Below are 10,641 nucleotides of genomic sequence, written 5' to 3' on the forward strand. Positions count from 1 at the left end.
TCGTCGCGTCCGCGCTCGGCGGACGTTCATACACCATGAATACACCTCTCTTCGTTTTCAGGCTGTTTTCATAGCATTTCCTCGCCTCCTCCTGGTCTGACCTGATGACTATCACCCGGCCACTGAGGTCCGGCAGCTTCATCTTCATGTGACGGGTGGAGGACACCGCTCTCAGACGGTTTAACGCCGGTCTGCCCAGCAAAATATTGTAGGCAGAATTAGCGTTCACGACGAGGTACCGGATGCTCTCGGTACAGGAGGCCTCTCCGTCTGTGAACGTAGTCCTCAACTCCAGGTACCCCCGGACTTCTACCTGGTTATCCCCGAACCCATACAAACATCCCGTATAGGGACTCAGCAGATCGGGGGACAACCGTAACTTATTAAAGGTCGACAGAAACATGACGTCTGCCGAGCTTCCTTGATCAACAAGCACTCTGTGGACCTTCCTTCCAGCTGTGACGACTGAGATGACAACGAGGTCGTTGTCGTGGGGCACCACATCTCGGAGGTCTCTTCTTGTGAACACAATATCTGACTCCCAGGGCTCCCCCGAGAGCCTCTCCTCGATTGAATTCACCCCCCTCGCGTATTTCTTCCGCTGGGAGGCGGTGGGTCCTCCGCCGGAAAAACCTCCAGCAATGGTGTGGACCTCGCCAAGCACAGGCATCTCGTGTGCTGGCTCATCTGCCGGCGGCGGCACGGTGGCGGTCGTTGTGGAATCTGCGACATAATCTTTCAAAAACCCAGTCCTCACCAGCTCATCTAGCTGGTAGCCCAATGACAGGCAATTATCAATTTGGTGCCCGAAAGCCTCGTGGAATTCGCACCAAGAGTCTTTACGGGGCCCTAACACCTTGTCGGTCTTCGCCGGTCGCCTCAGCCTCTCAGCTATGTTGGGCACGACGATCAAATCCTTCAACTCAACCACGAAGTTGTACCTCGCCGGTCTTGCTCTTTCTCTGGCGGGGCGTTCGCCTCCTGCTGGGCCCCGGGGCTGGGGCTTTCTGGCCTCGTAGGGGCGTCTCGCCTCTGGCTTCTTTCTCCCCGTCGTGGTCTCATTGACTCTGACGGGTTGAACTCGCGCCGGTCCCCTCGGGTGTGAGGGCACGGCGCTGGTGCGCTTCACACATACCTCCCCTTCCGAAGCAATATGCTCTACTGCCCTGCGCCGTAATTCAGCGAAAGTCCTAGGGCGATTGCGGATAATGGATTCTCCGAAGGGGCCGGGGCACACGCCTTTCACAAATGCGTACACGATCATAGGCTCCTCTGTTGTACCAACCTTCACGACCTGGGCCCCGAAGCGATTGATATACTCCTTCAGGGTCTCCCCCTGATACTGCTTCACGTCAAACAGATCGTAGGAGACCGGCGGCGGGGCCTTGTTTGCTAAGTACTGTTCTCTGAATAACCGCGACAATTGGCGGAAAGATGTGGTATGGCCCTCCGGGAGGCTAATGAACTAGTCCATAGCCATCCCGGTCAGGGTGCTCATGAAGAGCTTGCACTTGGCAGCATCAGAACCGCCTATCAGGACCATCTGTGTGTGGAACGCAGCAAGGTGCGTCTCTGGGTCCTCCATCCCGGTGAAGATTACCTTGGGTCCCGCGAACGTGTTCGGGAACGCTGCGTCCAGGATCTCCTGCGAGAAAGGAGTGGAAAACTCCCTTGGTGGGGAATGGTTCTCCGTCTCGTCCTGTCCCGGCCGCCTCCGATCGTTTCTCAGGCCCTGGCGCAACTCCTCATTCACACGGTGGAGCTCTTCGTTCCGCTCATGCGAGGCATCGAGGTCTGCCTGCATGCGTTCCTGTTCCAGTTTCGAATCCGCCATGTCCTGCTGCAACCCCCTCATTATCTCCAGGACCTGTTGTATGGATAGGTCTGCTGGGGCTGCGCGTGCTGCTCTTCGGGCCATTGTCACTCCAACCTCCTTCAACGTCACTGTAACTTGGTAAGTTTTCTCGAACTTGTGATGGGACTGATGTTTTATATCGGCCCCACGATGGGCGCCAAATGTTCCGTCCGGTTGACCGGGACGTCTTCGTGCGCGACCTCAACCGTCAGCTAGGGACTCCTTCCCACTGGTTGCCTGTGGATTCCTGCAAAAAAGAGGACAAAAAGGCGCCCTAGGGGCCGTGTGCACTCCGACGCTCAAGTCAGCCAGCAAGAAACACCAAAAACTGTCCACCTACGTGTCTGAGCACCGCGTATGGCACTCTGAAGGTGGTAAAAGAACTGTGTATATGTGTGTGTTGTCTCTTTCAGGCAAAAATATTCCCCAGTCACTTGTACGTAACCTTGAAGCACGAGCAAGCAACTAGAGAGTTCTCTGGTAAATTTGCCGAAAGTTCCAACCCTTTTTCCAACATTCTCCGCGCTATTTAAACTACCCAAGCATTTAAAGCGCCTTAAAGCGCTTTTAATCACAAACATAACGCACTCATTAAAGCGTTTAATTAGAAAACGTAGCGCATTTAAGACGTTGAAACGCTCGGGAGCCATTATAGTACCTGAATGCTCGAAAGGGAAACTGTATTGAATGACTCTTAATTACCTGGCACCTGACTAAAGGGTGTTTCCATTCTGACATGGCTGTTGTACACGTGGAGGGCCTCACGACGCCGTGACCCCATCTGGGGGCGTTTTTGCCCATCTAGGGACGTTTCTACGTGTGAGTCCTCCTGCTGAGAGTGCTACTGCGCTAGGGGTGACTTTTTGGGTGCCAACTCATGCCCCCAAGTATCTAGTCACTTACTTTGAGAGCGTATCTGCCTTCCTTTTGTACTCTGCACCCGGTTGCCCTGGGCGTGACTTTCCTCTTGAGTCGTATCTGCCCCACGGGCGTCTCTGGGGCGGCAGGAGCACTTCACGAGTCAGGCTGCCCTTCACTGGTACTATTACTATGGCCTTGAAGCCACCTTTTCCTTCTCTTTATCGCTGCCCCGTGCTATTGGGACCTGAGGCCTTCCCACGGCGTCGCTCCCTCCATGGTCTTTCCTACCCATGGGTATCGGGGAACCACACCGTGATTGCCTTACTTTAGCACTGTTTGATCTGGCGACGCCCTGGTTGGGCGTCGCCTTCACCTAGGCGACGCCTTGCCTTGGCGACGCTTCCTCTTGGCGTCTCTCCACCCAGGCGACGCCTTGTGTTGACTTTGTCTCTCCAGCAGTTGACTTTGACCTTGACTTAGTCAACGCCCGGATACGGGACGGTACAGACCCCTTGCGCACTAAGCACACCCCTAGGTCCAAAACTACCCCTTGCTAGTTGCCTAGGCCTTATGCACAAAGGGTTATACAAGAAAGGGACTAATATACATATGGACCCAATCACATGGCCCGCAAACTTGGACCAAGAGTCGAGTTGACCTGTCTATGGCAGGTGCTGAGGTCCGACCATCAGGCGCTGAGCTCTGAGTGCTCTAGTCCAGTACAAATAGTAAAGTAGAATGGGTTTTATGTTTTTTAGTAAGAAAGTTGAATATATGTTGTAAAATGAATGAAAAACAAGTGACTCCCAAGTTCTACCATCAATGAATTCTTCACAGGTTATCTAAAGATTATCATTCTTCAATTCTCACACGAGGTTAAGCTAAATCAAACATGGTTAATCCAATTCAATCAAATATTGTATTGGCCAGACCTTAGACATCGGCATCAGAGATCGGCATCAAACATTGACGTCGGACATCGGTGGTCTGGTCGCGATGTTGGGCCACGTAAGCGGCCCCCCAGAAATAGTATGTATTGAAACCTAGATATCAAAAAGACCTAAATCATGGGAGGGTCCATGCATGTGGTGTGTATAGTACATCAAGGTCTAGCACAAGCAAACATTCCCTGCCGGTGCCAAAGCCCAAGAGCGTTAGGGTTCCCGGGGAAAACTGCATATGACACTTGCATAATTAGGGCACCTACATAACAGATGGCCCCCGCAACGCTGGTGCATGAGTTGGTACCCAAGCGACCATACTGTTAAGATTATGCACTCTAGAAGAAGAAAGTCTTGTGTAGCGGCTGCGCTAAGATTGCGTAACATGCAACAAGATGCCCTCCTAGTAACCCTAATTTCACTAGAGAAAGAGCTCTTGTGAGACAGGGAAGTTAACCTAGATACAACCTATAAAAAGGGTGGTAAGTACCCTAGAAAAGGTACGCCATTTCTAAGACTGAAACTGTTTTACTCATTCATTATTCTTTTGCCCAGTACTGAGTGCAATCAACAAGTAGGGCCCCCTCTGTTTCGACGGAGCCACTCTCTATCACCTGAAGGGAGCACAAAAACCACCAAAAATAGGAGGAGCCACCACTGCCTCTGAAGTCAACGACGACTGAGTCAACCGACGAGAACAAATCTTATTTAGCAAAGCATGTGTGCATCATGTACTCAATATCCACTTGTACCCATGTGTTTACTTATGAGATGTTTTTCTTTGACCTTTTTTGTATGTGCCCAAGAGAGTAAGGAGAACAATGCAATCAAACCAAGAAATCAAAATTAGAGAAAATATTTGAACCCTTAACATGCGTTCGAGAACAACATCTGACAAAAACCAAATTCCAAAAAGATTAGAAGGTTAAAACAAACTTGTATAGTTTATTGATACAACCCAATTACCCAAGCATATGACCAAGAACACAAGAGACAATTCACACCTTGATCAGTCATCTCAGCATTGAGAACAAGGCCCTACCAAATAGTGGAAGGAACTCAACAGAAGAAGAACTGGACATAAACCATAGCATCAAATGTTTTTCCTTCTGGTCTTCTTAAAAGACAAAAATGTTTGTAAATAAATTGGGCTCACTTTGAGGGTTCCAAATAGAATAATAAACTAGAATACTTCTCACAAATGACACCCTACCCCTGTATCTTGTTCTCCAAGACACTCTCTCCAATAAATAGAGTGCCTTGCCTCATGTATTTCACACATTGAATTTTGAATAGAAAAGAATATTTGTTAGAGTGTTGAGTGAGTCTTGAGTGCTATCTTTTTGTGGGTCTTATCTTGGGTGTTTGTGGATTTCAAGTGGTGGATTTTCACCACTCATCTTGGAGTCTCCCACCACTCCAAGTGGCGTGAGCGCCATCATCATTCATAAGCTTCCTCTATCTCTTCATCTCTTCCTTCCTTGCACCATTTCCATTCCTCTTATATTCTTGTGTTCCTCTTTTCCTTTTTTTTCCATCTTGCTGCTTTCCATTATATGCTTTAATTCTACACATCTTCATCGTCATCACCATATAATTGTGTTTTCTCTTTGCCCTTTAGAAGTGAACCTTAACACTTACTTAACCACTTGGTTAAGTTTGTGTCCAGTTTGAATCTTCTTTGGGTTTCTTACCATATGCTGCTTAAAAATAAAAAACCAGAAACAAAGTAAAACCCATAAAATGTGCAATCTTAAAATCAACTCACATCATGTGGTATTCAGAGCATGGTTATCTTGTGCTTAATTGTTTTCTAGTTGATTTCTGCCTTTAAATTCCAACACATTTTAATTTTTCTTTTATCTTCAAGCAATTTAAATTCCGCTTTTATCTTTAAGCACCTTTTAATTTCACCTTTAAATTCTTGTCATTTACAGTTCCGCCTTTTTATTCATTAAGCACTTTAAATTACAGTTTTGATTTTAATTGTGTCAATTTTTTTTCCTTACCTCTTTTACTTGAGTCTTGTGTTCTAGGAGTCTTAAATCCATTCTACTTATTTTGATTTTAATTATGAAGAGCTAAAAACAAATTAGAAGTTGTTTGAGTGATTTGATTCCAAACATATAATGAAAGTGTTCATATGAATTGAATCCCAATCTAATATCTTTTTCGAAAATTTAAAAGTGAATTTAAATATGCATGAACAAAAGAACATGCAAAATTTTGAATCCATAAAAATAAGGACAAAAAAATTAAAATTTGAGTGTATTCACATTTCAAATTTAAAATTACTAAAGGAGATTCTTAGTGTATGGCAAATTGTTTTCATACTTGTGGAATTTAATCCTTCTCGCTTTCACAATTTCTAAGTACATTAAACCTTCATAATTAAAGTTTAAGTAAGTGTCTTTCAGTCTTTTTAAGTGCTTTTCTTGTTTGTCTTCTCTAAGTTTTGTCATTATATTACTTCCATTTTGGTTTAGCATTCTTTCTTTCAACTTTTCTTGTTCATCTTCAAATCTTTCTTGAGTTTTGTTGGGAGTTCTTTGGTGAGCAAGTATTAAGAGCTTTGACCTCTTTCACTTGAAGTGTTGCTACCAAGTTTAGACCTTTTTTTAGAGCAAATCTTTCTTGAGTGAACTAAAATTTTCCTTCCTTTACTAAATAGCCGAGTGCTACAAGTGAGTGAGTGGATTAACTTGTTATTTTCACTAATTTTTTGCTTTTTTTGTGCACAATCATGACTCATTATTTTTCGGGGGAGTCTTCAAAGCCACAATCTCCTAAAAAAGCGCATCCTATGGGGGAGCTTGCAGATGCTAAAAGAAGCTTGACCCAAAAAGAAGAGGAAACGAGGCAACTAGGGGAAAGAATGAAAAGATTAGAAGAGACTCAAGAATGACAAGTTAGAGAAAGGAGATGGGAGCCTAGAAGAGCTACTAGAAATTACATGCACCATGGAAGCCAAGAAGAAGAACAAGATTGGAGAGTGCACAATTTTGAAGAAAGGCACCATCAACACCAACCACCAAAAACTTATTTTCCTTTTGTAAAGTTACCTAGTTTTAGTGGGGATAGTGACCCCAAATGTATATTTAGGATGAGAAGCTAAAGTAGAACAAATCTTTAATGTGTATGAGGTCGAAGAAGACCAAAAAGTTAAGTTCGCTTTCCTACAATTTTTAGACTATGCCATGCAATGGTGGCATCAAACTGTAATGGACATTGGGCTAAACAAGAGGTCAGTCGTGGTCTCTTGGAGTGATTTAAAGTGACGCATGCGTGCACGGTTTGTTCCACCTCACTATAGGAAGGAACTCTTGTCAAAGCTCCAATGGCTTCATCAAAGACCTAGGAGTGTAGATGAATACTTCAAAGATTTAGAAGTAACTTTGAATAAGATTAACATGCATGAAACTTAAGAGTCAAAGATTGCTAGATTTGTGAGTGGGTTAATGATGAGGACCAAGGAGAGAGAGTGTCTGAGGCCCAAGCCCAACAAGCCCAAGCCCAATCTGAGGCCCAAGCCCAACCCGTGATCTCACCATCCACCATGCCTCAGAGGATTACTAGGAGCAGGGCACAAATATTAGGAGATGAACATCAATTGATGTCTCTTTTTGTAATTTCTTTAGAGTAGATTTAATAGAACATAAAAGGGAGGTGTGGATAGAAGTATAGGGCTTATGAGAAGAAATGGCAACAAGTCACACCTTCCATGTGACTCACTTTAGGCGCCATATTGAATGGCTTGTCTTTTGAAATTCCCACCTTTTTCCTTGATGAAAACTGACCCTCTCACACTATAAATAGAAGTGCTTGGCTCATGTAAATTCCTTTGAATGAAGAGTAAAGTTACTATACACAAATTGTGTGAGAATAGTCATAATTGTTTCTCCTAGCTTAGTCTTATCTTGTGAGTGTTTGGGAGCTCTCAAGTGGCGACAACACCACTTATCTTGGAGCATATTCACCATTCTAAGTGGCGTGATCTTCTTCCCAAGCTTCAACCACATAAGCTTTCCTATCCTTCATCTTCCAATTCCATTTCCATTTCATTTCAATTTCTAAATATGTCTTGTTTTTGTGTTCTTGTTTCTATTCGGTTCAATTGCCTTGTTTGATGTTTCTATTCGGTTCAATTACTTTAATTTGTGTTCTTGTTTCCGCACCTTGTTTTGTCATTCATAATCACCTATAATTGTGTTTTTCCTTTGGTCTTATGGAAATGAACCTTCACAACTACTTAACACTTGTTAGGTTAATGTCCAGTGGGAATTTTTCTTAGACTTGTCACCTTAATTGCTTAATCAATCTCAATCCCAATTCTAAAAGTGTCACCTAAATTAATCACTAGTAAAAAATATAAAAACAACGACCCTTTATTTAGTGTGGCTTTGCGCTTAAACGCATTCGTAAAAAACGCGGTGACATTTTTGAAATTAACTTGATTTACAAATGCGGCTATTTGAATAACCACATTTGTAAATCAAGCGCTTTGATTTAGAAATGCGGCTAAACGTAAAACCGCACTTGTAAATTAAGCTTTGATTTACAAGTGCGGTTTTACATTTAGCTGCATTTGTAAATCGTTTTTAACCCTAAATATTTTAAGCGTGCCACAGACTTTCTTACTTTTTTTCTCCTCTTTGCCTTTCGTTTGCATTGTTCCTGCGCTGGCGTATCTTGAAGTTCATCTCTTCTTCTGCACCTTCATTATAATTTGCCATTATTAGTTCGGTTTCTTCACAAATGTATTTTGTTTATTATAAATGTTTTTTGTTTCCTTATATTTGTTTTTTTATCCCATTGGTGGTCGAAGGTACTATTCCATTGACATTCCCATCTCCGTCGTTGCTCCGCCACCGTTTCTGCTGACGCCGTTGTTGCCACCGCTGTTGCCGTCACACAAGGTTGGTGTGGTGTTTGAAATATTTTGATTTTTTTTTAATTTTTTGAATTTATTTTTTGATGTATTATAATTTGTATATTTAAAATTTTATATTATTTAGTATTTTATTATATTTTGAATTTGTATGTTTTTTTATGTATTATAATTTTTATTTTTTAAAATTTATATTATTTAGTATTAGTACTTATTATATTTTGAATTTGTTATTTTTTTTGTATTATGTAATTTATATTAAAATTTATATTATTTAGTAGTTAGTTGTTACTTTATATGTTATCTTTGGCAATAATACGTTCTGGTATTGAGTACGGGGGTGTTCGACCCTCGGCAAACACGTGAGATAGAACACTGATTGAAAAATCCTAACCATTCCAGAATATATAATGGATCAAAATTGGATGAATTTTGTTCGTATAAGTGATGAGTACAAAAGAGGAGTAGAAGAATTTATACAATTTGCACAACATAATGCAATTAATAGTGGTCATGATGGAGCAAAGATTAGGTGTCCGTGCGTTAATTGTTTGAATGAAAGGATACTGGATGTTAATATAATGAGGGAGCACCTACTATGTGATGGGTTTCTTCGATCTTATACAACTTGGACATGGCATGGTGAATTATTAAATTTACCACGTGTTTCCGTAACTCAAGAATACGTGGGGTCCACCATGGATGAAGCAGTACACGATGATGTAGATGATGATCGATTGGAGGACATAATTTGTGATGTAGGATCTGAGTCTTTTGCAAAAGTGCATGGATATGGAAGTATGTCAAGTGATGCAGAGATTCCATTGTATCCTGGATCAACTAACTTCACACAGTTGTCAGCGATGTTAAGATTGATGAATTTGAAGGCAATAAATGGATGGACTGATAAAAACTTCACGGAATTGCTTCAGTTGTTGAAGGATATGCTTCCAGAGAGATATACTCAACCTAATCGTAATTATGAGGCCAAAAAGATTCTTTGTCTAATGGGTATGGAGTATAAAAAGATACATGCATGTCCTAATGATTGTATATTATACCGGAAATATTTTGAATTGTTGAAAAGTTGTCCGAGGTGTGGGTTATCACGTTATAAGTTGAAACAAAAAGATGATGATACTATTGAAGATATAGAAAAGCATGGACCCCCCAATGAAGGTTATGTGGTGTCTTCCCATCATTCCAAGGATGAAGCGTTTGTTTGCAAACCCAAACGATGCTAAGAATCTTAGATGGCATGTAGATGAGAGGAAATGTGATGGCATGTACCAACATCCAGTTGATTCTATTTAATGGAAGAAATTTGATGATGAGTGATGGAGATCAAGCTCAAGTGGACATGGAGGCCAATCAACAAGATCAAGAAGAGGTAGAGGCGTAAATAGAGGACGCCCATGGAGGTCAAAGCCCACCTCAAAGGCTTACAAGAAGCATGTTCAAAGCTTTAGGAGCTAGGGGACAATTATTTTCTCTTTTTGTAATTTCTTTGGTTGAAGGTGCTTAGAGGGAAACATTAGAAACCTCTATTGTTATAGCATCTTTTAGTCTTTAGTTAGGAGCTTTAGGAGGGGGGGGGGGTGTATTAGTAGATAGGTGTAGAAGTAAATAAGGAGGTGCCAAAGTGAGAGAAGGGATCACACCTTCCTCATGTCTTGTTTAGGTGAACAAATATTTGAGATCCATGAGATCCAAGATGAGCATAAGCTTAAGCTAGCCACCCTAGAGTTTAGTGATTATGCCATGAAATGGTGGCATGGAATTGTAAAGGACATTATATCTATCACAAGGGTCCTCCCGTGGACTCTTGGAACTCTTTAAAGGATCATATGCGCGCTAGGTTTATGCCCCCACATTTTAGGAAAGACCTCATGTTGAGACTCCAACGGTTTCAACAAGGCACGCTAAATGTGGATGAATATTATAAGGAGCTAGAGACGCTTGTGCTTAAAATTGAATTAGAAGAAAGTGAGGAAGCTATGATTGCTAGGTTTGTGAGTGGTCTTAGGAAGGATATTCAAGACATTGTTGAGTTACAAGAGTATTCATCATTGGGCTCTTTAGTTCATCTTGCAATG

The sequence above is a fragment of the Phaseolus vulgaris genome, chromosome 6 (assembly GCF_051622355.1).
Source record: "Phaseolus vulgaris cultivar YP4 chromosome 6, ASM5162235v1, whole genome shotgun sequence".
Lineage (NCBI taxonomy): Eukaryota > Viridiplantae > Streptophyta > Magnoliopsida > Fabales > Fabaceae > Phaseolus > Phaseolus vulgaris.